Source organism: Hemicordylus capensis, chromosome 2 (assembly GCF_027244095.1).
Source record: "Hemicordylus capensis ecotype Gifberg chromosome 2, rHemCap1.1.pri, whole genome shotgun sequence".
In the NCBI taxonomy this organism is placed as follows: Eukaryota; Metazoa; Chordata; class Lepidosauria; order Squamata; family Cordylidae; genus Hemicordylus; species Hemicordylus capensis.
Genome location: NC_069658.1, coordinates 295,406,904 through 295,434,185, shown reverse-complemented (window position 1 = coordinate 295,434,185; position 27,282 = coordinate 295,406,904). Strand labels below are relative to the sequence as shown.

Sequence of the window (27,282 nt, the reverse complement as noted above, 5' to 3'; positions counted from 1 at the left end):
CAGTTCATGTGCAGCCTGTTTTGACAGTAGGTTCCCAGTGTGCTATGGCCTTTGAGGCTGGATTGTGATCAGTCATGATGAATCACATGATGAATCACATGATGAATCAGTTTAGAGCAACCTAGATTATTACACAGCAACTGCTTTGATTTGCTCAGAGTCTTTTGTAGAATTTTGCATTGTGTGTTTCAGTCATGGGATGAATCCTCCTTGCAACCATGTGTCTGACTGCTTCTGTTTTAAAATACTTGTTTAATTCAACACTGTGGCACCAAAAAAAAAAAAACCTCTGCTCAAAGTTGTATCCTTCAACAAATAGTACTATTGTCACTTGCAGTACTAAAAATTGAATTGCCAGAAATGTTATCCTAGATGTTTTGTTTGGGGCTAATAACCTTATTGTGTGAACTTATTTAGAATTAAAGCAAACTATTTTATACAGTATAGATAGAAATGAACTGTTTAATGTAAGCATTGCTTATTTCAGTAGCCTCAGCACACTTGCCAAAGACTTCAAATTATTCTAACCAGTTCTGATTTTAATTTGAAAGCACTTTGCATGCTACAGGTGTTCACCTTTTCATAGCATGGACTCATGGATTCTGATTATAACATCCCTGGGATTTTCAATCTAGGCGTGCTTCAGTATAATTTTCCATGAAAGAATACACACCCAAAAGAAAGTCTCACTAAAATGAAAAGGGTATTGTCTATTTTCCAGGAAATATCTATGATCAAGGACTAGCATGAATTCTCATAGATCTTTCCCAGCAAAATCTACATGCATTAGCAACTCCTGTCTGCTACAATCTTTTTCAGTCAGTTAAGATAGCAGACTGTTGAAGAAGATGTTGGCAAGCGGCTTTTTCAGCAATTATTCATATGTCCAGCAGAGTCTGAGTGTTTTCTGTAAGCAGTGTGAGACCTTCTTTGGGCAAGCATTTGAGTATTGCAACTAAGATCATCTTCAATTGTTTCTTCCCCATTGGTCCGATACTAGGGTGGATTGATTTAAATCAAGGTGATTTAAATCACCAAGGTAATTTCAGTTTAAATCATTGATTTAAATCAAGTTTCCTACTGATACTTCTTCACATATTTTTGTTAATGTGGTGCAAATCTGATCCCTAAACATGTAAACTTACAATTCAGCAGAGCATTTGCAACATCTATGAGGGTATACTTGGTGTAATTTTTTAAAAGAACTTTGATGTTTACTAATTTAGGGAATAGTACATAACTAGACAACCTGCACAGAGCATCTGCGCGCTCTTTGGGGCCTGCTGCCCTTCCTCCTCCTGCCCCACTCTCTCTTGCCCCCCTCCCTCCTGTTCCACTCTCTCTTGCCCCCTCCCCTTTCCTCCTGCTGCCACAGCCAGGTCCTCCTTACCGGGGCAGCGGCAGGCCGAAAAGGGCCCCACTGCTGCCATTCCTCCTTTCGGGTGGTGAACTGGAAAGTCCTGCCACCCATTTCCTTCCCACCTCAGCTTCCAACGGGTGCTGGGGCTGCGCCCCGCTGCCCATTACCTTCCAGCCGCCGCTGCCTCTTCCATTCCTGAGATGGCCTGGCCAGGCTGGCCCTCTGCCTCCCACCAGGTTGGGCCGCTGCCACCTCTTCCATATCTGGCACTGCCTGGCCAGGCCAGGCCGTCCTGCCACCTCCCACCAGGTTGGCTGCTACCGCCTCTTCCATACCTGGGACGGCCTGGCCTGGCCACCCACCGCCGCCTCCTCCCGCCAGGTCAGGCTGCCGCCACCATGTCTTCCATACTTGGGACGGCCTGGCCTTGCCAGGCCAGGCCATCCCACTGCCGCCGCCTCCTCCCAGTGGCCAGCTGAGGCCACCTCCTATGGCCGTTTTGCGGCCCGCCACTGCCGCCATTTTTTCTTTCCCCTCAACTCTCGCCCAAGGCCGGAACTCTCGCAATGTGTTGTGAGAGTTCCGCTGCCAAATTCAGGACACGCATGCCGGCTAAGAGAATTAATTATATAGATACCTGATTTTTTAAAAAATGTAATGGATTCCTTTATCTATTTACCTGTTTCAGACTGCCCTGAATCTTCTTGTTGCACTGCTTACACTTGACACATTTTTCTTTTTTACCTAGGGAAAGCATTTCTTCAAAATATTCCCAGATAGCCTGTCTCTTATGTCCAGAAGCTATCACAATTTGTTTGTGGCAAAGTGTAAGCAAAATAAGAAGCTACATGTTGAATAATGCTTCCCCTTTCCACTGTTTTTCTGTTTCACCTCTTTTCTTATCATGTCTCTCTATTGTAACTCTTCTACCTTGGGCCAGCCCCTCTGCAAAAAGCCCACCCTGCTATCCAGTCTGTGTGCACACGTTACTTTAGTATGCTTAGAAACAGAAACAGTCAAGAAATTTCCAAAAGTAAGAGCAGGTAGTTGCTGGTCACTGCTAGGCAGACCAGAGCCATTTTCATGAGATGAAATGAAATGGATGGATGTTTGGTAGACAGGAGCAGCCCTTCCATGAGGCAGGATGAGGCAGTGCAGGAAGGAGCATAGGCGGCAGCAAGTGCCAGGCCCTTGCCAGCAAAGATACCATTCCTCCATCTACTGCTGCCACCCTTCCTCAGTTCATTGGGGCACACTTTTTATTCTCTTTGCCCTGCTGAGACATACCTCTTCTTCTTCTTCTCCCCCACCCGTAGGCAGATTACCGCAGAGGCAATGGAGGCATTTGCCTATGGCGTCAAATCCTGGAAGAGCGGCAGATCTTTGGACGGGGAAGTGTTGTTGTTTTTAACTTTTAAGACTGTTGCTGGCGGCGGCAGCAGCAGATTAAGCCTCCTGCCGTCCCACTGCTGCAGCAAGCAGAGTAGGGGTGACGAGGATGAAGCCCACACCCGCTTTTTTTCTTCTAAATGTCACTGCAGGAAGCGGGGAATGAGAGCCAGGTCCGTCCCCACTTCTACATTGAAATGCCGCTGGGCAGTATGGGGTGGTTGGCTGCAGAGGGGACTGGGAAAGTTGTGGTGGCAGGGAAGAAGTTCCCCATTTTACCTTAAAGCAGCTTCTGCTGCTGAGTGGAGGAACCAACAGTTAACAAGAGCAGTGAGGGAGAGCTCCTTCCAGCTCCCCTCCTCCCTCTCAGATGAGTGCAAGCCCCGCTTCCGAAGCAGCCTGTCCAAAAATGGACTGCTTCCAGGCGTGCACTCATTTGAGAGGGAGCAGGGGAGCTGGAAGGAGCTCTCCCTCACTGCTCTTGTTAACTGTTGGTTCCTCCACTCAGCAGCAGAAGCTGCTTTAAGGTAAAATGGGGAACTTCCTCGCCGCCACCACAACTCTCCTAGTCCCTGCTGCAGCAACCGCCCCATTCTGCCCAGGGGCATTTTAATGTAGAAGGTGGGGATGGACTTGCTTTTCGACCCCCGCTCCCTATGGCCACTGCGGCAGCATTTAGAAGTTTAAAAATGGGGGGGGGGGCTTCATCCTCACCACCACCTCTACCCTCCTCGCTGTGGTGGGGGCGGAAAATCCTTGGCTGCCTATGGGCAGCAAAAGGCTTAATCCGCCCCTGCCCCCACCTTATTTGAACTAGGAACACCCCTGCTCCAATTGCCTGGTTTGGTGGCATTGTCTGAGACGTCTCACATGTTGCTGCTGATGACTTGGCAACATGGCCTGAGAAGGCTAAGCACCCACCCACAGAAGGGGACAGCATCATATTATTTCTTTGCCTCAGGCAACAAGGTAACTTGAATTCCCCTTATAGTAGGTATCTTAGTGGGTGTGATAGTCATTCATTCATTTTTAGGAGACTGCAAGTGTTGTTTAGCATGTTTGTGATAAGCCCTACTTTTGACCATGTTATTTGTAACAGAAGAAATTGAAATTTAGTATTTTATTTACACTTTAAAAATATATATATTTTTATCCATCTTGGCCAGTTCCAAATGTGACTTTCTCCAAAAGCATTCCCTCAGAAGAGAAGTGGGATTGATCTCCTGTGGTGTTCCTACCAGTTTTCTACACGAAGAAATGTTGGCACAGATGTACTCATTTATTTATTGTTTTTGCTTTGGGAAACGAGGAGTTAATAGTGTAACGTGACCAGACAGAACAACAGGAGCAAAATATGATTACAAGCCATAACTAAGGAATCTTGCATAGGAATTGAGATACACTAATGTTTCTCTCCTGCAAATGTATCCGTAGGGTTATTAATGTTCTATTGGAATCATGTATTGCAAATTTAATGAGGTAAACTTCCTCTCCTCATGGTTGGTAGATTGGTTTATTTATATACCATCTTTCCAAAGCTCAAGGCATTCTGCATCAAAAAACACAATAAAACATAAAATCCAGGAACCAAGAAAATTAACTTAGAACAGCTCTAAATCATCCTCCCAATGCCACCTTGAGTGGGGGGCGGGGGGAGGAGAAGAAGGTAAACCTTGCAGTCTTTGTGGAAGACTATGGGGAGGGGCTCAGGGCTCATTGTCCCAGGGCTGCACAAAGTCAGCCCTCCAGCTGTTGTTGGACTACAACCCTCATCATCCCTGACTATTGGTCACTGTGGCTGAGGATGATGGAGGCTGTAGTCCCAACAGCAGTTGAAAGGCTAAAGTTGTGCAGCCCTGTCCTCGAGTCCCTGAATAATTGCAATCAAAACCCTGCTCCTGGCTTTTGAAACTTTTTGCCTCAGTTAATTAATTAATCTGGGTAGAAGATCTCTACTAGTATGCAAGTGTGTGTGTGTACGTGTGTACGTACAGATAGATAGATAGTCTCCAATATATCTGTTTAAACTGCTTTTGGGGGTCATTTTGTTACGAAGTGGTATATCATTAATAAGAATAAGACATATTGGTACCAGGTTGTGAAGGGCTTTAAGGCTTTAATTATGTTTTTAATAGTTTTAACGTTTTGAATTCTAAATTGTTGTAATGTTTTAACCTTTTTATTTGTTGTTTTTATTGGTTAGTTCTAAACCGCCCAGAGACTTGTGTTTTGGGAGGTATACAAATGTATTAGTTAAATAAATTTTAAAAAGACTGAGTCCCAGAGACTTTAACTGAGCCTGCAAAAACGGAATATGTTCTCGCCTCCCCATATGAACTAGGAGGCAAGCTGTGGCATTTGTACTGGGTGGCACTTTAGGTCCTCTTTCAGGGCAGTCCCACCTGTAGCACAAAACAGCAATCTGTCCTCAGTGTTGCAAAAGCATGGACTAGGTGTTGCATCCTAGTGTTGCATCCACCCGTGGGTGTTGTAATGTCCCACCCTGCATGCTAATGTGCTTCATAGCCTGCTGCCATGAGACAAATGCTGTACTGGGGGAAAGACTGTCCCTGTGACTGAGATAATTGGCACCCAGTGGTTGGGAGCTGTCATTTCAGTGCCCTGTGTGTTGCTGCTTGTCCCATGATTAGAACACTCAATTTATTTGCATAATTTTCAGGATAGAATCCAGCTTTTTCTGACACAGAATGTTGGTGAACTGGGAGCAGCGGGTGGGGGGGCAGTTAAGGCAGAGTATATATAGCCCTAACTGTAGTTGGGCTTTTTATGATAAGTTCTCATAATTACCCTTCACTTTTCAAATAATTTATTTTTAATGTGGATTATATAGTCTCCTAAATGCTTGCCTGTTCCTACAAAAAGGCTGGGAAGCAATAACACTGAAAGTAGCTTCCTGCACCCCCAACCACTACCGCAGGATAATGGCTCCCAGAAGTATGTTTGGCTATATACGGTTTTAGGCTGTGTGCAGATGATCATGTATGTTGAGCAACAGTGCTCTCATCATTAATGGCAAAGCCTGTTTGCTCTTATTTTCCTGAAGCCATGCCCTTGCTAGGCAGCTAAGTAAAAGTATTATGGGCATGGCATGAAGAGGTAGAAAGTGTTTCTAGGTACTAACCAATAAGTTCTTGTAACACTCCTGGCCACCGGAGCAGCAGAGGTGACTGTTCTAAGTGGGAAGAAATGTGATGGTTGCCCAGCTGCCTTAATCTACAGATCAAATGCTGGTAAAACTGGTTTTTCCAGTGATGAGGCTCAAGCTGTGGGAAAGACTCCTGAATGAACATAAGCCAAAGGGTGATTGTTGCAATAATAATTGGCATTTGTGTATTTTATATTCAGAGCACTTTACATTCATTACCCAAATAATCTTTCAGCCCTGTAAGGCAGGACAGTATCCCTTTTTATTACAGGAGTGAGATGGGGTCTAAGAGAACTTTGACTTTTCCTAAGGCCACCTTCTGAGTTTGTGGCTAAGATGAAAAACTGGGGACTTGCTGGGTCACACTTTGTCACTACACTATCTAGTTACTTGCATGCATTGCATTTCCAAAAAGCAGGGTTTCTGTACATATGCTGTATCTCTTAAAGTTTTGGTTAATAACTGCCCTTATGCTGATTGATACAATTGGTTCTTGCTGGGATTCAGTCATTATCTGTATATATTACTCTTAGATAACTTAGGAACATAGGAAACTGCCATATACTGAGTCAGACCATTGGTCTATCTAGCTCAGTATTGTCTTCACAGACTGGCAGCGGCTTCTCCAAGGCTGCAGGCAGGAATCTCTCTCAGCCCTATCTTGGAGAAGCCAGGGAGGGAACTTGAAACCTTCTGCTCTTCCCAGAGCGGCTTCATCCCCTGAGGGGAACTTAATGATGGCAACAGAATTTACCGTTTTTCCCAAACATCTGATAGTCAAATCACACTTTTGTGAATTCGTTTGAGGCCCTTCACTCTTACTTTTTAGGGTGTGGAAGAGTTCTGTTCTGACCTACCCTCAGGGCAAAAAGCAGGTTTATCTGGGTTAATACTTTCTGTTCTGGATGTGTTTTAGTTTTTAAAGTCAGACCTGAAATAGAAACAGTTTAGGATTATGGCACTGCATAATAAAATTGGTGTCTTACAGGATTATTTCAGGTATTTATATGAATTTGAGGAGGGTGGGGGAAGTAAGTGACTTCAGTGTGAGGAGAAGGTAGAATTAATGCAGTTAACAAATATCTAGAGTGGATATAAATCCAACTTGCATTTATTTTATTTTTTGGTAAATAAAATACGAATTTGCTCATTTTAAAAATAACTGGTTTAAAACTAAACCTCATCACAAACATGCTACACTTACAGTTGCTTAAAGAATAATGGTCCTCCCACACACATTGGTAGGTAATTCAATTGCATGTGGGCGTTCATTTCAGTTCCTCCCCTGAAAATGATTCTAGCCTTCCTGGCACTGCCAAGTAGCTACCAGCTCCTTCTTCTGGAAATTGCTGGGCTTTTGGTTTCTGTTTCTAAGCAGACTAAGATCACCTGTGCAAAAATGCAGGCAGATGGCAGAATGATTGTTTGTGATGGGGCTGGGCCAAGGTAGAGGAGCAAGGGTGTAACTATAATAGGGAAAGGGGAGATGGTTGTCTGGGGCCCCCTGCCTTTGGGGGGGGCCCAGCCTTGGGGGGGGGCCCAGAGGCAATTCACATGACTGACTCCCCCAGCTGTGCACCCGCCCAGGCTTCCTTCAGTTGTATTCATCCTCCAAAATTGATGTGAGTGTTAAGACTTGGAGCTACCAGAACAACATGTCTTTCTCTAGTACCATTAAATGACTCGTATCATGCACAATTTACAAAACCTTGCTACACCCCTGCAGAGGAGTTAAGACAAGGAGACAGTATAGGAAAGGAGGTGGAGTAGAAAGAAACATTAAAACAATTCAAGAGTTTTAAGGATAGCCTAGGCAACTCAGGACATTGCAGCAATTAAAGATGTGAAACATTTACGCAACATTTAAAAATTTAGTTTAATAAAATATAAGTACTACTAGCCAAACCGCACAGAGCATCTGTGTGCTCTTTGGGGCCAGCTGTTCCCCCCCTCCTGCCCCACTCTCCCTCCCCTTCCTTCCCTTCCACCCCACTCTCTTGCCCCTCTTGCCCTCCCTCCCGCCCGCCCCACTCTCTCTTGCCCGCCTTCCCCTCCTGCCCCTCTCTTACCCCCATCCCAGTTTCTCCTGCCCCCCTCCCCTCCCCCTGCTCCTCTCTCCCTTGCTCCTCTTGCCCTTCCCACCTCCCCCTGCCCCACTCTCTTGCCCTCCCTCCCCCTGCTCCTCTCTCCTGCCCTTCCCGTCTCCCTCCCACCCCACTCTCTCTTGTTCTCCCTGAAGCCCCACTCTCTCTTTCGCTCCCGCCCCACTCTCTCTTGCCCTCCCTCCGCCCTGCCCCCACTCTCTTGCCCTCCCTCCTCTCCTGCCCCTCTCTTACCCCCCTGTCCCAGTTTCTCCTGCCCTTCCCCCCTTCCCCCACCCTACTCTCTCTTGCCTGCCCTCCCTCCCCCCTGCTCCTCTCTCCTGCCCTTCCCATCTCCCTCCTGCCCCACTCTCTCTTGTCCTCCCTCCTGCCCCACGCTCTCTTGCCCACCCCCGCCCCCCATGCTCTCTTGCCCGCCCCCTTCCCTGCTCCCCATTTTACTCTTCTTATGGGGTGGCCAAAAAAGGCCCCGCTGCCGCTCCTCCTCCCGGGTGGCAAACAGGGAAGTTCCACCTCCCGGTTCCCTCCCACCCCAGCATCCCGCAGGCGCCTGGCCTCGGTGGCCGGTCCCGCTGCCTCCTGGCCGAGAGCCCCCACCGCTGGGCCGAGAGCTGCCTTTGAGGCCGGACCCCCCACACCAAGTGCCACCTCCGCATCCCCCTGCCACCGCTTGCCAGCCTCTGCGGCTGGCCTCTTCAGGACCGGCTACCTCTTCCCCCACCCCCACCTTCTGCCCCAGTCTCCGGGCAGGGACAGGCCCAGGCTGCCGGGCCAAGTGCCGCCTCCACGGCTGGGTCAGACCCGCCACCAGCCAATTCTCCTAGGTGCTCCAGCCAATCAGGCTGGGTGCCGGGACGCACATTCGAAGGCATACCCAGCAGAAACAAAAATATAGATTTTGTGTTTCATTTATTACTTACCATTCCTAATGTAGTACACAAGTAATGACTAAAGAAGCAGGAGAGGAGAGCTGGTCTTGTGGTAGCAAGCATGACTTGTCCCCATAGCTAAGCAGGGTCTGACCTGGTTGCATATGAATGGGAGACTTGATCTGTGAGCTCTGTAAGATATTCTCCTCAGCCACTCTGGGAAGAGCAGAAGGTTTCAAGTTCCCTCCCTGGCTTCTCCAAGATAGGACTGAGAGAGATTCCTGCCTGCAACCTTGGAGAAGCCGCTGCCAGTCTGTGAAGACAATACTGAGCTAGATAGACCAATAGTCTGACTCAGTATATGGCAGTTTCCTATGTTCCTAAGGTGTCAATTACATTTTTTTTAATTAAGTCAACTAAACCTAAATTAGAGACTTGATCTTAACCCAAGTTAGAGAGGCAGAGGACTCCCTAAGCCCAGACTTACCACTCATGTGACCTTTGGTATCCAAATCTGTCACTTGGATGGTCACCATATCTTAAGAAGGACATTATAGAACTGGAAAAGGTGCAGAAGAGGGCAATGGAGATGATCAGGAGCCTGGAGCATCTTCCTTATGAGGCTAGGCTACAGCATCTGAGGCTTTTTAGTTTGAAAAAGAGGCAACCATGGGGAAACATGATCAAGGTGTGTATAAAACTATGCATGGAGTGGAGAGAGTGGACAAGTTTTTCTCCCTCTCTCACAACACTAGAACCAAGGGTCATCCCGTGAAACTGAAGGTCAGGAAATGTAGGACCATCAAAAGGAAGTACTTCTCAACAAGATGTGGTGACAGCCTGCGTGACTTTGAAAGCGCTTGGACAAATTCATGGAGGACAGGCTTATCCTTGGCTACTAGTCTGGTGTCCATGGGCCACCTCTAGCCTAAGAGGTACAATGCCTCTCAATACCAGTTGCAGCAGAGCAAGAGAGGAGGCATGCCCTCATGTCTTGCCTGTGGGCTTCCCAGAGGCATCTGGTGAGCCACTGTGGGAAAAGGAATGCTGGACTAGATAGGCCTTGCACCTGATCCTTTAGATATGTTCTTATGTTCTCTTCTGCCTAGGCAGTACAGAGTCCCGTGGCCAGAGTCCAGGAAGAGTTGTGCTGCCCTGCAAAACAATTGTAACGCTTCCAAGGCGGGAGCATCCCCAGCAGGGAACTGACTGGCAACAACTGATCTCAGTGGTGCTGGTCACTTAAAGGGCCAACAGAGGCTCCACAAGTCACTAGTCCTCACCAAGGGGAGCTCCTGCATGGCTGTCAGGTGCAACATGCCAGGAAGTGTGATGAGCCCCTTCAGGGCACTTGGCATGCTGCTGGTCTTCCAGAAGAGCACATGGCTGGCTGGAAGCAGACAAAACATTAATGTTGAAGATTGAGGTGAGCATGTTCATCATGAAACTTTGTCTAATCAGTCTAGTTTTCTTAGCTGTCACTATCAGCAGTTTCTGCTGCTTTTTTAATCATCTTAATGACTAATGAAAACTGAATTGCCTGGATTGAGACAAACCTCTCTACCTTTTCACATGTTCATTTATTTCTTGATCTGATATACTGCCAAGCATAAACCAATTTCTTTCACATACTGCAGAAGATGGAAGAATCTGAAGCAAGCAAGAAGCTTGGGAGAGTACAAACCAGAACACCTTTCCTTATATGCATATATTTGAACACCATTTAAAAATTTGATTCATAATTCCAAAAGAAAATATTTCATCATTCCATTTAAAAATAAAATAAAGTCTTTTGGGGGGGAAATTGAACTGTTTTCCCCTCTAAATTGTTTTCATCCCCTGCCCTTCACATTTCTAGGCTTGCCAAAGTCCTAAGGAAACCGTGGGCGCTATGGCCATCACCACCAAAAGGACCAGGGCAAAATCATAAACAGATGAGGAGACAGAGGTACTGGTAAACCTCGTGAGTGTGGACAATGTCTAAACAGCACTCTGTGGGAAGTACTGAAAGCACATGATGTTCGACTGGATCTTCCAGGAGATGACACAGAATGGACACAATCATATCACCATGCAGTGCTGCAAGAGGCTGCTTTTCCTCAAGGGAGGTTGATATGCATAACAGGCTCTCAGGCCATTCTGTTACCAGGTTTGCTTTGAAGTGTGGTGACTTGCCAGCCTTGGAGACTGTTTTGCTGAGAGTGGGAGCAATTAGCTTCAAATAGATGCAAACTAGTATACAGCTGTGTTAACCTTAAAGTACTAGGGAAAGTTGATCTTTGTATGGATGTACTGAAAGGAGACAAAATAATATAGACATATGGTTTGAAAACAAAGAGTTGCTTTATTGAGGGGTAATCGAGATACAGAATGAGAAAATAGAGTGATTAAGGCAAAGATTAGCACCTAGTAAATGAGCTGAAAAGTCTTCCCATAAAGGGTTTTGCAGACCCTGGTAATGGCTTAAGTTGCCTCTAAGACACATTCACCATATAGCAGTGCTGCGGAAGGGGGATAGAGATTTGGGGTGAAGGGTTTTTAGAGGAAGAAACCAAAAAAGCCATTTTTTCATCGATTACAGGTAGCTATATGGGGTTCTTGCCAAAGATGGCTCCAGCATGAGGCAGAAAGAGGATGGGATGCAAGGGAAGTGCAAGAGAAAGGTGTTCATTTGAAGGAAGGCTTTTAGAGCCAACACATAGCTGGAGGGCATGAGTGGTGGAGAATAAAATATTTTGAGTACTTGTTCCATATAAGACATGATTTTAGGATTTTAATATCAATCAGGCTACATCCCAAATATTATTACTTGGGTGATTCACTTAAACAAAGTGCCCTTAAAAGGGTACTTGGCTACAAGTAATTACAAGTAACTACTACAACAACAAAATATTTATATACTGCTTTTCAACAAAAGTTTCCAAAGCAGTTTTACAGAGATATATAAATATAAATAAATAAATAAATAAATAAATAAAATGGCTCCCTGTTCCCAAAGGGCTCACAATCTAGAAGGAAACATAAGACAGACACCAGCAACAGTCACTGGAAGTACTGTGCTGGGGGTGGATAGGGCCAGTTACTCTCTCCCTGCTAAATAAAGAGAATCACCACATTAAAAAGGTGCCTCTCTGCCCAGTTAGCAGGGTGATTGGAATAGAAATGGGAGTGGGGAGATTTCTCTCTGGCATAACCCAAAACTGTTAAGTGGAAGTGAAATATCATTGAATTACCTTGTCTGCTGAGGCTTGTTACAGGGGTGGAAGGAAACCTGCATTACATCACCTTTTGTTCCTTTTGTGCATGCTGACTAGTCTAGTCTGACTTTCAGCATGTGCTCAGATGCCATCAGAGTGACATATCATTTCTGTTACAGTCATATAATGAACTGAGGACACTGGGAAAGCCTAATTGGAACAATATGCAATCTTAGGAATGCATCAGACTAAAATTTATTTTCCAGACAGGCTAAGAAAATGGCTACATTTCTGGCCTGGGGGGTGAACTGAAGTACACACAGTGAGTAAGCCTGTTAACATCCCCACCCCCCTCCTAATGAGATTCTGGCCTTTGTGGGTGGAGGAACCTCATGGCTCCAGTCCTCCGGATAGGACCAAATCCATCCCAAGGGACTGTGGAGACATCAGCTCAGCCAGTGGGAGGGGTCACCCAGCCAGTGAACATACAGCCTGGGGCCCACCACAGATGCGGATGTCATTATATGGGTGTGTAGCCAGTACTGACACCTTCCCATGCTGGGGTGGTGAGTCACAGTCATGTGGCAGGCCATCACTGTGGAGAAGCACCTCGCCGTGGCACTTTACAAGCAGGCTAGGGACAAGAGCCACCTTGGCCTGAGCCATTGGGGAGTCCACCCTGCATGTGGTCAGGTCATCCTCGCACTAAATGAGATCCTGCTTGAAGACACGGTGAACATTGGAGATGCCACCACAGTGGGATGTGCACCAGGCTTCCCTGGTGTGTGCATGGTAGGCTGGATGATTCTCATGTTGAATGTGTGGTATCTCTGGGCCACAGGGACAAGTATATCCTTTGAAAGCACTTCACCAGCATGTGCCTGTGGATGGTCCACAATACAGCTTGGTTCATTGATGTGTATGCGGGTGTGTCAGGACCCACCAGGTCCTGCTGGCCGATGTGCCAGTGAGCCTGCTCTCCTGGATGACCAGGCATATAGGCAGTATTCATGGCTCATCAAATACTGCCACAGCTGCAAAGGATGCCATGGAATGAGCCATCAGTAGGTTAAAAGCTCGCTGGCATGCCCTCCAGGCCCTTCTGAATGTGGAGGCTGAACTGGTTGCTGACATGATAGTTGCCAGCTGCATCCTCCACAATATATGTGAGTCTGGGGTGAGGTTCTGCTGTTGGGCCACTATGGCCTTCCACCGTCTCCTGAAGTGGCTGGTGGGGAGGGGCAGCCAGTGGGCCTCATAGGTGCTGTGGAGGATGGGAATACACTACCGTTCCAACCACATGCAAAGCCTGTGATGGGGGTATATTGCCTCTATGTGTGAAACCACATTCCTGCAGCCCCAATGTAGGAGTGTGTGCAACTTATTTATTTACTTATTGTTATTTTGTTTATTAAACTTCTGTACTGCCTAAACTTTCGTCTCTGGGCGGTTAACATAAAAACAGTTAAAACACATATAAAAGTTAAAACAATGCAACAATTTAAAAACAGCCATAAAATTAAAAACAGACAGTTTTAAAAAGCTGAGAAAGCTTGGGTGAAAAGATGGGTTATTAGGTGTCTTTTTAGAATTGCCAGAGATGGGGAGGATTGTATCTCAGCAGGGAGCGCATTCCACAATCTTGGGGCAGTGACCGAGAAGGCCCGTTTCTGTGTAGCCACCAAACGAGTTGGTGGTAACTGGAGACGGACCTCCTCAGATGACCTCAATGGGCGGTGGGGCTCGTAGTGAGGAAGACGCTCTCTTAAATATCTAGGACCTAAGCCGTTTAGGGCTTTATAAGTTATAACTAGCACTTTGTATTTTCCCCGGAAACCTATTGGCAGCCAGTGAAGCTCCATCAGCAGAGGAGCAATGTGGTCTCTCCAAGACGACCCAGAGACCAGCCTGGCTGCCACTTTCTGAACCAACTGGAGTTTCCGGGCTACATACAAAAGCAGCCCCACGCAGAACATATTACAAAAGTTTTGTAACTTGCAGCAGCATCTTCCGCCCAGGCAGCTTTCTGACTACTAAAGTAAAGTGTGTGCTGTCAAGTCAGTTTCGAACCCTGACACCCACCGAGCCGTGTGGTTTTATTTTGGTAGAATTCAGGAGGGGTTTACCATTGCCTCCTCCCACACGGTATGAGATGATGCTTTTCAGCATCTTCCTATATCGCTGCTGCCCGATATAGTACCAGCGCGGATTCGAACCAGCAACCTTTTTAGTCAAGCATTTTTCCCGCTGCACCACTTGAGGTGACTACTGCCTGCCCATTATTCTGAATAAAATGCTTATCCTACATGCTCGGGCAGCTTAGTGTTTGCTCCATGGGCAAAATCAGTTGCTGAGTGTGTGTGTGGGGGGGGGCACTAGCTGGAGCTGCTTGACAGCCAAAATGACTTGGGGCACACCGTGGGGGTGGGGTTGGCACATGGGGTCAGTGGGTAGCTGGGGGTAGCAGGATAGATGGCCATGCTTCCTTGTCACTGGTGTAGCTGCATCTGGAAGGTGCTCGCCTTCCTTGGCATCCCCACCACCATCACAGCTGAAGCTGAACTGGGTCTATATGTTGAATCTCCACAGGTTGGTGCTACCATGCCAGTTACTACCGACAATGGCCAGAGGGAAACCTGCTTGCCAATAGGGTGCCATAGGAAGACAATACTGGTCATTAGGGAGCAATAGAAAATCTACACTTGCAAGTTGGAAAATGTTGCTTGCCAGTAACCAACAATAGGGAATCTGTCTGCTAATGTGGAGCAGTGGGGGATTCTTCTTCTTTTTGTTTGCAAATAGGGAGCAAGAGGAGATGACTCCTAGGCACATGTGGAGCCTATTGCTCCCTAATCGCAAGTGTGGTTTACTTAATGTACCCTGTGGGCAAGCCAGGGCCTCCTATTCCACCCTGTTCACAAGTGAGGGGGTCCCCAATTGTTCCCTAATGGCATGCATGGGTGTCCTTTTGTTTCCTATTAGCATTCCTGAGTTTTTCTGGTTTTCCCTGTTGGCTAGTGTTAGTATCACACCACTGTGCAGCAACCTTCAGGGGGATTAGCAAGGGAGTGGGTTCTATGATGAAGCATGGGGGGGGAGGGTTGGAAAGGAGAGGGGGCAAAGGGGGAACCCTGTGGGCAGTGGGAGAGGGTATTCTCTGTGTGGATTAAAAGGGGAGTGGGAAATTAAAAGTTTTAATAATAAAAGTTAAAAAGTTTTTTTATTTAAAAAACACCCCCACATTGAGCTGCCTCCTCAAAATTAGCACATTATGTGTGGGTATGGGTGAAGCTAGGAAAACAAAAAGTGTGGGGGGAGGAAGATTCATTATGCTGGCCATAGTGGATGCATACAGCAGACCAACATGAGTGGGCCAGTATCATTTCCCCGGGATGCCTTTTGGGGCCATGGTGCGTTTCTAGCAGGGCTACCCAGTTTCTAGGTGGTTTCTAGCAGTGCTACCCAGGGAAGTGGGACAGTGCTCACCTGTTACTGTGCAGGTGGCCATTATTTCATGGGGAATAGGCAGACAGGTTCATCCCAGGGGACACGGGGGGATGAATTTGCCTGATCCCACCCAGCTGTGGTGCATTGTTTGAGACTGATTGGACTGGTGGGCTGCCTGTTCAGTGAGAGGGCTCCCCAACACCCCCCCCCCCAGCCATGCCTCCACCCTGCCCATGAGCAAGGGTGGCTCAGGATTCAGTGAGATTTGCGACCTTTCTGGCTACAAGGGGTGCATGGAAGAATGGTCTCAGGCAGACCCAATCGGCATGCTGTGGTGCAGGGCTGCAGCATCCCAAGGTGTGATGGCTTTGCCTGAGGGCAGTTGGCCATGGCAACACGGGTCACATGACCTTCCTGACTACTTATGGGAAGACTACTGATGTCACAAGGGTTTTCCAGTTTGCTGGTAGTGCTCTGCATGATGGGATAGCAGGGACCTTACACGTCAGGGCAGGGCTTGCTGCTCCCGATTCCTGATGTGGCCAGTGCGCGAACACTGATTGTCTGCTTCTTGGGTTCCTTTAACTTTACAGCACTCATGCTTGTCTGTCCCTCATGAGGTAACCACCTCCCTCCTAACTAACCCCAAATGATTGTATGCATGGCCCTATAATGTACTATTTCCTAAATTAATAAAAATCAAACTATATTTTTTAAAAATAGAAAGTTTGTCCTCCTAGATGCTTTAAATGGCCTACTGAGTTGTAAGTTAATATGCTGTCGTGATCAGATCTGTACCATTGTTTAAGAAATACAGGAGGATCTCAGTATCTGTGTATTCATGTATCTGTGGTCCGGTGGGGGGAGACACCCGACCTCAGCATGCGCAAAAAAAGAGAAACAAATTTGACCTCACATATCCATTGGTTGCAGGTGGCCAGAAATGACCATGGAGTTTATTTCTGGCCACCATTTTGTGGTTCAGACCCTCAAAATTACAGGCAATTTTTGGCCAATTTGGGGGCATTCTAGAGGAGCAGCAAAGCATGGGGGGGGAGCTTCCATTTGGCCAATTCTTGGTAATTTTAAATTATTTTCCCACTACCAGGAACCTAATCCCTGCAATCCCATATCCCCCAAGGACTTGATATTCACGGTTTCCATATCCGCAGTTGCAGCCAGGAACAGAACCCCTGCTAATATTGAGGTCCTCCTGTAAAATGGAAAACTCGATTAAAATTAATTATTTTAATCTCCTTGATTTACATCAATATATCCCTGCATATGTCATTCATTCATTCATTCATTCATTCATTACATTTATAAACCGCCCCATCCAGAGGCTCTGGGCAGTGTACAACACCGTACTTCCTACTGTCTGTTGCTAAAATATTCTTTATTTGACCCTCAGACTAAAAATTCTTAAATCTATATTGAATAATAAGCCCTTTATAAGAACACTTTACACTGACCAGTCTTTGTGGGCAATTGAAAACCCGTGACCTCTACAATACTGTTGACGGATTAGACACTTACTAGTTTGATTAGAAATTCGTATTTGGCAACTGGATAAGACATTTGTGTTTTATCTACCAAAATCAAAGCTATATTCTTATACATCGCACAATTTAATGTAAGGTTTGAGTGAAATTTTGGAGAATATTGACCCTTCTTTGTGTTCCCCATATCTTCCCAGAGGGTAGGATATAATTACATTGTAACCAATGAAGGACAACTTCCAGGTAGTTTCCTCTTCAGAATGACTAGGATAGGGATGTGGAAATGACTGCTTTGGCATTGCTTAACTCCTTGGCTGTAATAAACCCACATCCCACTGCTGTAGATAACTTTGTTATAGTAGCTCAGCAGTCCTTGTTTCCCAGTAGCAGATGGTGGTTTTGCCACCTAGAACATTTTTCAAGTCACCACAAGGTAAACAGGACATCTTGCTTATAACCAGTAGTGAATGATTAGTTATCTGACCATGCCATCTGATGAGGGAGAAAGGGGAAAGATGTGGCAAGACCACTGCCTGAGGATAGTGGTATCTGTAGAGCAGTAAATGAGTGACCTATATTATCTCTGAAAGCAGGGATAGTCCCTCTTCAGCTAAAAACAGTAATTATAGAGCTCTAATTACTAGTGGACTGAGGACATTGTAGTAAGTCATTTTCAGAATCTAGGAGTGATTTTGTGTGTGCTTTAAGAAGTCCTGGTTGATCTTGTAAAACCATTTTAGTTGTTTAGCTAAGAATTCCAATAAATCTTGTTTATCCTGTTTCCCTTCTCCACACACTCCACACACCTTCTATACCTACCTAATGAATAGGTACAATATTCAATTTCTCACGTACTTAGTTGATATACTACATTTTTCATTTGGAGGTTACCTGCCAACTATGTGTGACTTAACTAGTATACTGCTTTTCAGGAGTTCCAAAGACTTGAGCTCTTTTGGAGTAGGGGTGTGGCTATATGGAAATGAATATTTTTAAATATTTCCAAGAGTCCTGAGAGTCATAATACCAGACCCCACCCACCCACACCTAGCATTATCACTGTCATACTGTGTGGTACAATCCCTGCTAAGTGGTGAATTTCTTCTATTTAGCTAGGGAAGAGAAATTGTCCCTGTTCAGCCCCAGCACAGCATCCTTCCAGTGGCTGTTGCTCGTGTCTACTTTGTGTGTCTTTTAGACTTTGAGCCCTTTGGGGACAGGGAAACCTGCTCCCCCCACCCATGTGAACTGTGTTGAGACTTTTTCTGCTGGAAAGTAGTATATAAGTAATAGTAACAATATTCCTGCTTCACTGTGATTGTTTTCTTTAAAGCTGTCCTGTGAGGCCTTGGGCCTGAAAGTCAGGATACTAACGTTTAAATAAATCAACTAGAATAATATAAACGGTTAGGCAGCATCCAGACCTTTAGCAGAGTCTGTCAGTGGGAACTCCTTCTCTGAACAGGAGTGTAATTTAACAGTGATGTCATTTAAGGATGAGCCCAAAGCATTTCGGTGCCTCTTTGGAGAGGCGCCAAAATGTTTTGGTGCAGGGCAAGGGGTTCCCTTAAGAGGAGGCGGGCAGGTCCTACCTGCCCATCCTCCAAACTCCCTCCGTAGCACTGTTCAAACTTAAATACCTGTGTGAAAGTGGCAGCTTGTGCCACATTCCCCTTTAAAACTTCCCGGCATCCCTCATGTGGCATTGGCATGTAAATGGCATCGGCGCCATTTACTACAATATTTATACACCACTTGTCAACCAAAGTTCTCAAAGCAGTTTACATAGAAAAAATGTTGTTTACATAGCAAAAAGGACCTGTCCACTGCCCTTTAAGGGAACCCCTTGCCACTCTTGGGATGGCACCAAAGCAATTTGGTGCACATCCCTAGATGTCATTGACCTGTGGGTTCCCCCTCACTCATATCATGTTGTGTATTTTGTAGTAGTAGGCATTGCAGAGGGGTTAGAAGAGATGGTAGCATGCATGCTTTATAGCATCTACTTCTGGCTTCAGTAACAATGATGAAGATTGGAAAACATCTTGGTGGAGAGTCATCCTTACAACATTAAAATGAATGCATGGGGGAATTAAATGCAAATTATCAGAGAATCAAGGATGACCATCTCCCAAAACACCCCAGTTCTTAGCTTATTGTCCCCCCATCCCCCCTCTTTTTTGGAGAATCGCATAACTCTTATTCACAACTCTTGAAATTAATATATGTCATTAGATGAGAAAATAGATTTACAAGAGATCATTTGAACTGTTAAAGTGCAGTGTTTCTACGCAGTGTACAACCCCTGTGGCCTGTGCTCCCCAGCTCAGTAGGCTACTAGCAAAACCACATCAATGGAAAGGCAGGTTGCATATATATCACAGTGTGAGCTAGATACATGACTTTATATTTTTGCTACGTCAAGAGGTGGGTCACCAGTGATGTATAGTAAATGTGTTGCCCCCACCTATATTCCCCAAGCATGGAATTTCAGTTTTTAAATCACACTTTTTGAGAAATGCACTTATTCATAGTATGAAGTTTGTAATTAAGAGGTTAGCTTGAGAAAAAAAATGTCTTAGCAAAAGAAACGGAGGTGAAGGTGGCATGTCTTTTGATTTATAGTACCTCCTTGAAAGAACTGTTGAAAGGTTACATCTATTAGAACACCTGGTTTCTAGATCAGTGGAACGAACATACATACAAATTATGATTATAATTAATCTGTTTGACAAGATAGTGCTGGAAGTGGGGGTGGGGGTGAATAACCCAATGCTAAGCAGATTTTTCTTACATGGTTGATCATGTCCTATGCATATTAGAGCAGGGGTAGGGAACCTTGGCTCTCCAGGGCATTTTCCAAATTACACGCTGCAACAGTTTCACAACATATCCGTTTAGCACCCCTCCGCATTTCTCATGTGACATCGCGGTCGCTGTGCTGTCACCAGGGTGTTGTCCATATTTCCAATGCCTTGCTTCAGGTTTTATTGATGTGTTTTGGCCCTATACTGTTGTAAAACTGTTGCAGGAAAGTGCTGTGTTTTTCCGTTGTAAGGAGGCTTGCCCCGTGTTTGATTCAAGTTTGGTGTGGTGTGGACAGGTCACTTGAATTTGCTGGTTTTTACATCCTCTTTATGCCCATTCCTGAAATAATGCTGCCGCTCATGTAAAATTATTATTCTTTACTTTTTCAACATGAGTTCTTGTGCAAGGGTGCAACCCACAATGGTGTAAGGGTGCAATTTGTTTCTCATCTGCTTTCGGCTTTTGATTTCGATCACTCTTGTTTTTCACTAAGACTTTTGGGCGGGGCGGGAGGACACATTCACACTGTGGATTTGCTGGTGCATTCAGCAGATCAAGGATCTGTTGATATGTAAAGCCACACAATATATTTTTCTTAATATATTGTCGCCTCTCGGTTTTTCATTTCTTCCTTCAGCCCTAGATTTCGGTCACATTTGTCTCTGGAATTTGATATGTAAAGCCTTTTTTTTTTTCCTTTTAAAAATATACAGTGAGGGAAATAAGTATTTGATCCCCTGCTGATTTTGTCCGTTTGCCCTCTGACACAGAAATGACCAGGCTATAATTGGAATGGTAGGTTTATTGTAGCTGTGAGAGACAGAATAACAACAAACAAATCCTCAAAAGCCCAGTGCCCAAAAGTCAGCGATGGATTTGCATTGTAGTGAGGGAAATAAGTATTCGATCCCCTATCAACCAGCAAGATTTCAGGCTCCCAGGTGTCTTTTCACTATATGCAGGTAACGAGCTGAGATGAGGAACACCCTCTGTAAGGGAGTGCTCCTAATCCCAGCTTGTTACAGTACCTGTATAAAAGACACCTGTCCATAGAAGCAAGCAATCACTCAGCTTCCAAACTCACCACCATGACCAAGACCAAAGAGTTGTCAAAGGATGTCAGGGACAAGGTTGTAGACCTGCACAAGGCTGGACTGGGCTACAAGACTATCGCCAAGCAGCTTGGTGAGAAGGTGACTACAGTTGGCACGATAACTCACAAATGGAAGAAACACAAAATAACTGTCAATCTCCCTCGGTCTGGGGCTCCATGCAAGATCTCACCTCATGGAGTTGCAATGATCATGAGAACGGTGACAAAGCAGCCCAGAACTACACGGGGGGAACTTGTCAATGATCTCAGGGCAGCTGGAACCATAGTCACCAAGAAAACAATTGGTACACACTACGCCGTGGTAAGGACTGAAATCTTGCAGTGCCCGCAAGGTCCCCCTGCTCAAGGCAGCACATGTACAGGCCCGTCTGCAGTTTGCCAATGCACATCTGAATGATCCAGAGGAGAACTGGGCAAAAGTGTTGTGGTCAGATGAGACCAAAATCGAGCTCTTTGGCATCAACTCAACTCGCCGTGTGTGGAGGAGGAGGAATGCTGCCTATGAGCCCAAGAACACCATCCCCACCGTCAAACATGGAGGTGGACACATTATGCTTTGGGGGTGTTTTTCTGCTAAGGGGACAGGACACCTTCACCGCATCGAAGGGACGATGGATGGGACCATGTACCGTCAGATCTTGGGTGAGCACCTCCTTCCCTCAGCCAGGGCATTGAGAATGGGTCATGGATGGGTATTCCAGCATGACAATGACCCAAAACACACAGCCAAGGCAACAAAGGAGTGGCTCAAGAAGAAGCACATGAAGGTCCTGGAGTGGCCCAGCCAGTCTCCAGACCTTAATCCCATAGAAAATCTGTGGAGGGAGCTGAAGGTTTGGGTTGCCAAACATCAGCCTTGAAACCTTTCTGACTTGGAGAGGATCTGCAAAGAGGAGTGGGACAACATCCCTCCTGGGTTGTGTGCAAACCTGGTGGCCAACTACAAGAAACGTCTGACCTCTGTGATTGCCAAAAAGGGTTTTGCCACCAAGTACTAAGACATCTTTTGTGAAGGGATCGAATACTTATTTCCCTCACTACAATGCAAATCCATCGCTGACTTTTGGGCACTGGGCTTTTGAGGGTTTGTTTGTTGTTGTTCTGTCTCTCACAGCTACAATAAACCTACCATTCCAATTATAGCCTGGTCATTTCTGTGTCAGAGGGCAAATGGACAAAATCAGCAGGGGATCAAATACTTATTTCCCTCACTGTATATCTAATGTATTTCCACTCGGTTTCATTTCTGTTTTTGTCCTTGGCTTTTGATCCCGTTGGTCTCCCACCTCACATATTTGTGCTTCTGCTTGCTCAAAGGAAAAAGTTGTTGCGCCTTTGCACAAAAGCACCGGAAATGAGTTTTAAAAATAAGTTTGTCATGTCAGCGGTTCCCCACCCCTCCGCGACCCTATTGGCTGCAAATGGAGGAGGAGGGAGCAGTGGATGTGATCCAGGTGGAATATGGACACCTCCTGCCTGGAAAATTCACTGCAGTGGCGGGCAATACGAATGGCCAAAGCCCTGTCATGTTGCATAGAAAAGGGCATCAAAGCTACTGCACTTGTGGTTTCATACCACTGCCTAGTTCCAATGCACTTTGCAACACTTTAACCGTTGCAAATCTCATAGTTTGGAAAAAGCCCCACTGTTGTTGAACTGCAATTCCCATCACCCCCAGCCACAAACAGCTGGAGACCCAAGGTTCCCCAGTTGCCCACCCCTGTATTAGAATGTAGACACACTTATTTTCATAACCAAGGATTATTTCATGTTTTGTGGAAACTAAGAGTAGAGACTACATGTTATGAACCAAACACACAGCTTCCCAACCTGTGATTGCCTTGTAATGCAAATGTGTAGTCAGTGGGGGAGGGGGGATTGGTGACTGTGATGAAAAGTGCTTACCTATAAATAACCCTGCAGGGCATTTTACCCCACCACCATCACCATGTTCCAAAACTGGAAATCAATCTGACTAGCAAGCACCCAGGGACATCTATCATGGGGAATTAACCTAAGTACCTCCCCAATGCTAATTGCAATCCTCTCCCAGTCTTTGCATTCATATTGCCTTAGCAAATAGGTGTAATTCCACTCTAAAATTTGTCATGTCTTCTCCTCCTCCTCCTCCTCCTCCTCCTTTTTAGGGGACTATTACCACTTGAAGGTTCTGTGAACCTTCATATTGAATTCAGATGTTATTTTAAAAAGTACTCCAATAATAGATGTAAACTTTCAGATAAGCCTTTCTTAATGGAACAGCCAGCTTACTGTGTAGGGTGATCAATTCCAAAACAGTGGCAGGCATCCAGGCTAATGTGATGCTGGCACAACAGGGGAGGAGCACTTTTCTTCAAACTCTCCTTCCCGCTGAAGCCCACTGTGACTCTTGAAAATACATCACTGAGGGTCACACAACTCTCAGGAACATATCTTTGAGAGCAACAATGGGGTTTAGAGGGAAGAGCAGATAGTGCCAGCACTGCATTAGTCTGGATGTCCATCACTGATGATGTGCCAACATACTGAGTAAATAGTGCATGTATGCTCTTTAAGAATGATGTCAGATGAAAGAAATTGCAAGCTGCATCATATGTATCAAAGCAGGGCATTTTTCATTTGCCATGGGGCTAGTGAGCAACCTAGATGGTGCGGAAGAGTCACTGGTTTGCTCAGTGAAGTCCTTTTTAATTGCTGCTGTTGTTTGGACCTGATACAGTCAAGTGCATACCAAGTAACCATGTTTACTTTACTCAGCATCTAAGTTCCCAAAGTGCACTTAATCCTGTACATTGATTATGAATCAGCGTTCTGCTACAAGGCTTACATTGTGTGCATTGTTACATATTTGATGGACAGTATTTAGCGAAATCCTTACAACCAGTCTAGAAAGAAGTTTAACTTGATGGTCTTAATGCCTCCATGCAACTTATGAGTAAAGTCCAAACTGAAGCTGTATTGGTCACAGAGTTAGGTATCTTGCTGAGTTGTGACTGAGCACTGCACGGCCTTTATGAGGGGCTTCAAAGAGAACCTTCGCAAACTCCTGTGGAGATCACATCATATCAGAACTTAGTTACTTCTGTTGATGCCTTCTCTAACAGCTTATTTTTTATTTTGGGGTAATAGGCAAGCTCATCGTCACTCGCTCTTTTCTGCTTGGGCCTGTGTTGCCTCAGACTGTCTTATCTCTTGCTCATTGGGGCATAGAGCATGACGTGTGGGTTAGAGATGTGCAAATAGGTTTGAATGTGCAATGTGTTAGGGATGTGCAAACAGGCACTTTGTGCCACAACTCCCCCCAGCAGCCCCAAGGCAGTAGGGCTCGTGGTTTTTAAAATGTTTTTAGCCTGTGTCAATGCAAGGAATAGGAATTTCTCCCCCCCACCACCACCACCACTCTGAGGTCACACAGAGTTCATTTGGTCACACACTGTTCTATATATTTTTAATGGGGGAGAAATTCCTATTCATTGCATTCAGACAAGCTAAAATCTTTTAAAAATTACAAAACAAAATCCTTGAGCCCCACCAGCATGGGGCTGCTGGGGGGAGTTGTGGCACAAGGTGCCTTGCCCCCAAACCCATTTTGTTGCCCAACAAACCCCCAATGGGGCAGTTGGGGCATCCTCAAATCCCCATTATTCCCTGTAGGAAAAATGCAAAAAATTGAAAAAATCTTCCCCAAAAATAATTAAAAATTGCAGGAGTGTCCGATTGCTTTGGGGTTTGGTTTTGTGCCCCTAGGTGCTCTGCAAAGGAAATAATGGCCTGGTTCGAGTCCCCATTATACCCTATGTAGAACCTCTTAGAAATGTTTAAAGTTGGGTTCGAATTTGAAGCGAACCATGGGGAGGTTCGAGCAAAACCGAACCTACCCATCTTTTTTCAAATTGGGTTTGAATTTGAACCAAACAGGCCAAGCTGGTTTTGTGCACACCCCTAGTGTGGATGTTGCACCCAAGGCCATTCTCCACCCCCAGTCGCCTCAGACATTCCAGAAGGATACCCTGGTCAATAGTATCAAAGGCTGCCAAGAGATCCGAAAGGACCAACAGCGTCACATTCCCTCTGTCAGTTCCCAATTGGAGATCATCTGTCAGGCTGAACAAGGCAGTCTCCACCCCATAGCCCACCTGAAAGCCATTTTGAAAGCCAGTTTCATCCAAGACTGCCTGGAGTTGGGAGGTCCCCACCCTCTCAATTACCTTGCCCAACTACGGAAGATTGGAGACAGGTCTGTAGTTGCTTAACTCTGAGGGATTCAATGCAGGCTTCTTCAAAAGAGGTCTAATAATTGCCTCCTTAAGGCAAGGAGGCATCTTGCTCTCCCTCAGAGAAGCAATTATCTCTGCTAGCCTTCTACAACAACTTCCCTGCCAGATAGAATAAGCCATGTCAGGCAAGGGTCAAGAATACAGGTGGTAGGCCGCACCGCTCCAAGCAGCTTGTCCACATCCTCACAAGTCACAACCTGGAACTGATCCAGCCTGACCACATAAGAGGAGTTGCTGGACACCTCCAATTCAGACACTCCAATCATTGTGGGGTCTAAATCCAAGTTGGCCTGAATACTAAATATTTTATCCACAAATAACTCATTAAACATGTCACAGTGGGTAATAGATGGTTCCAAGTTCTGATTCAAGTGAGGAGGGGCACTTACTAGCCCCCTCACAACCCTGAACAACTCCACCAGATGTGAACGTGCAGATGTGATACAGGCGGAAAAGAATTGCTTCTTTGCTGCAGCATAGTCTGAGGTATTTCCTGAGCATAGATCTTCAAATGCTCTCTATGTCATAATCTGTCAAATTCAAGTCGTGTCTTTCTCCACTTGTGCTCTAGTCATCTACCTTACTGCTTCAGCTCCCATTGTTCTTCCGTATACCAAGGGGCCAGTTTCGGAGCAGGTCGGAAAGGACACTTAGGAATGATCGTGTCCACTGCCCTGGTGGACTTGCTGTTCCAATTCTCCACCAGGGCATCAACGGAGTCACCGGCACAGCCAACACTAAATCCCTCCAAGGCTTCTCAGAATCCTATTGGATCCAATAACCTTCTCGGGCAGACCATCCTAATGGACCCCTCACCCCTGCGGAGGTGAGACGTGATTGTGAGTCCAACCTTAACCAGATGGTGGTCCATCCATGTCAATGGGGAGTCCCCACCCATGGGACACCACCCTGATCAGAGTGAAAGACCAGATCAGGCATGTGAGCAGCAACGTGCGTCAGCCCCGAGATCCCTTGTGATAGACCCTTAGTTGTCATGGCCACTATGAACTTCTGAGCCGCCCTGGACAATTTGGTCCCAAAGTGAACATTGAAGTCCCCCAGCACCACAAGCCCGGGGGACTCCAATGCCAAACCCGAGACCAAGTCCATCAGCTGAGTTAGGGACTCTCTTGGGCAGCGAGGCGATCAGTACACCAACAGAAGTCCTAGTCTATCCCTGGTTCCCAAATTTAAGTACACACATTTATTAGGAATCCCTTCGACAGAGAGATGTTGTTCTTATAGACCAGTGGTTCCCAAACTGGGAGACTCGAGATGTTGCTGAGCTACAGCTCCCATCATCCCCAGCCACAATAAATTGTAGCAGGGCTGATGGGAGTTATAGTTCAGCAATATCTGGAGGCTCTCAGGGAACCACTGTTATAGACCACAGCCACTCCATTTCCCCGCCCACATCCCCTCACCTGCTCCTCAACAGAGTACCCTGGAGGGAGAAGCTGGGACCAAACCGGGCCACCAACCTCCCCCAATCAAGTCTCTGTGATACATACCAGGTCGGCCTCTTCATCCACAATCAGATCATGGATGACTTCAGGTTTATTCTGGACTAACCTAGCATTGCAAAGGAGCAAGGTGAGGCTCTGTGGGTGGTTGGCACTGCTCTGCAAGTTCAAAGAGCTGGCAGGACAGCCAGAAGGAGAAACAGTGATTAAGTTTCTGAATTCCTTTCTCCTGGTATACAGAAGGGAAACTGGCCTGCTGACCTGCCAACATTACTTCTTCTGTTCCCCACCACCGCTGGAATTGATTAAGTGCCATCAAGTCGGTGTTGACTCTTTGCAACCACATAGATAGATTCTCTCCAGGATGATCTGTCTTCAGCTTGGCCTTTAAGGTCTCTCAGTGCTGCATTCATTGCTGTCGTAATCAAGTCCACCCACCTTGCTGCTGGTTGTCCAGTTCTTTCCTTTCCTTCAACTTTTCCCAGCATTATGGACTTCTCAAGGGAGTTGGGATTTCACATAATGTGTCCAAAGTATGATAGTTTGAGCCTGGTCATTTGTGTCATGAATGAAAATTCTGGATTGATTTGT

General features: G+C 45.9%; 1 protein-coding gene across 9 annotated transcripts in view; it reads left to right on the top strand.

Moving 5' to 3' along the window:
• Positions 1-27,282, top strand: part of TMCC1 (transmembrane and coiled-coil domain family 1) — a 185,936-nt gene that overhangs the window by 125,931 nt on the left and 32,723 nt on the right. The window contains exon 3 of one of the 9 annotated variants that reach the window (XM_053298248.1): positions 10,745-10,834. The exons of the other annotated variants lie outside the window; for them this stretch is intronic. The gene's annotated coding sequence lies outside the window, so the exon portion shown is untranslated. The remainder of the gene's footprint in view (positions 1-10,744; positions 10,835-27,282) is intronic. 9 annotated transcript variants of the gene reach the window in all.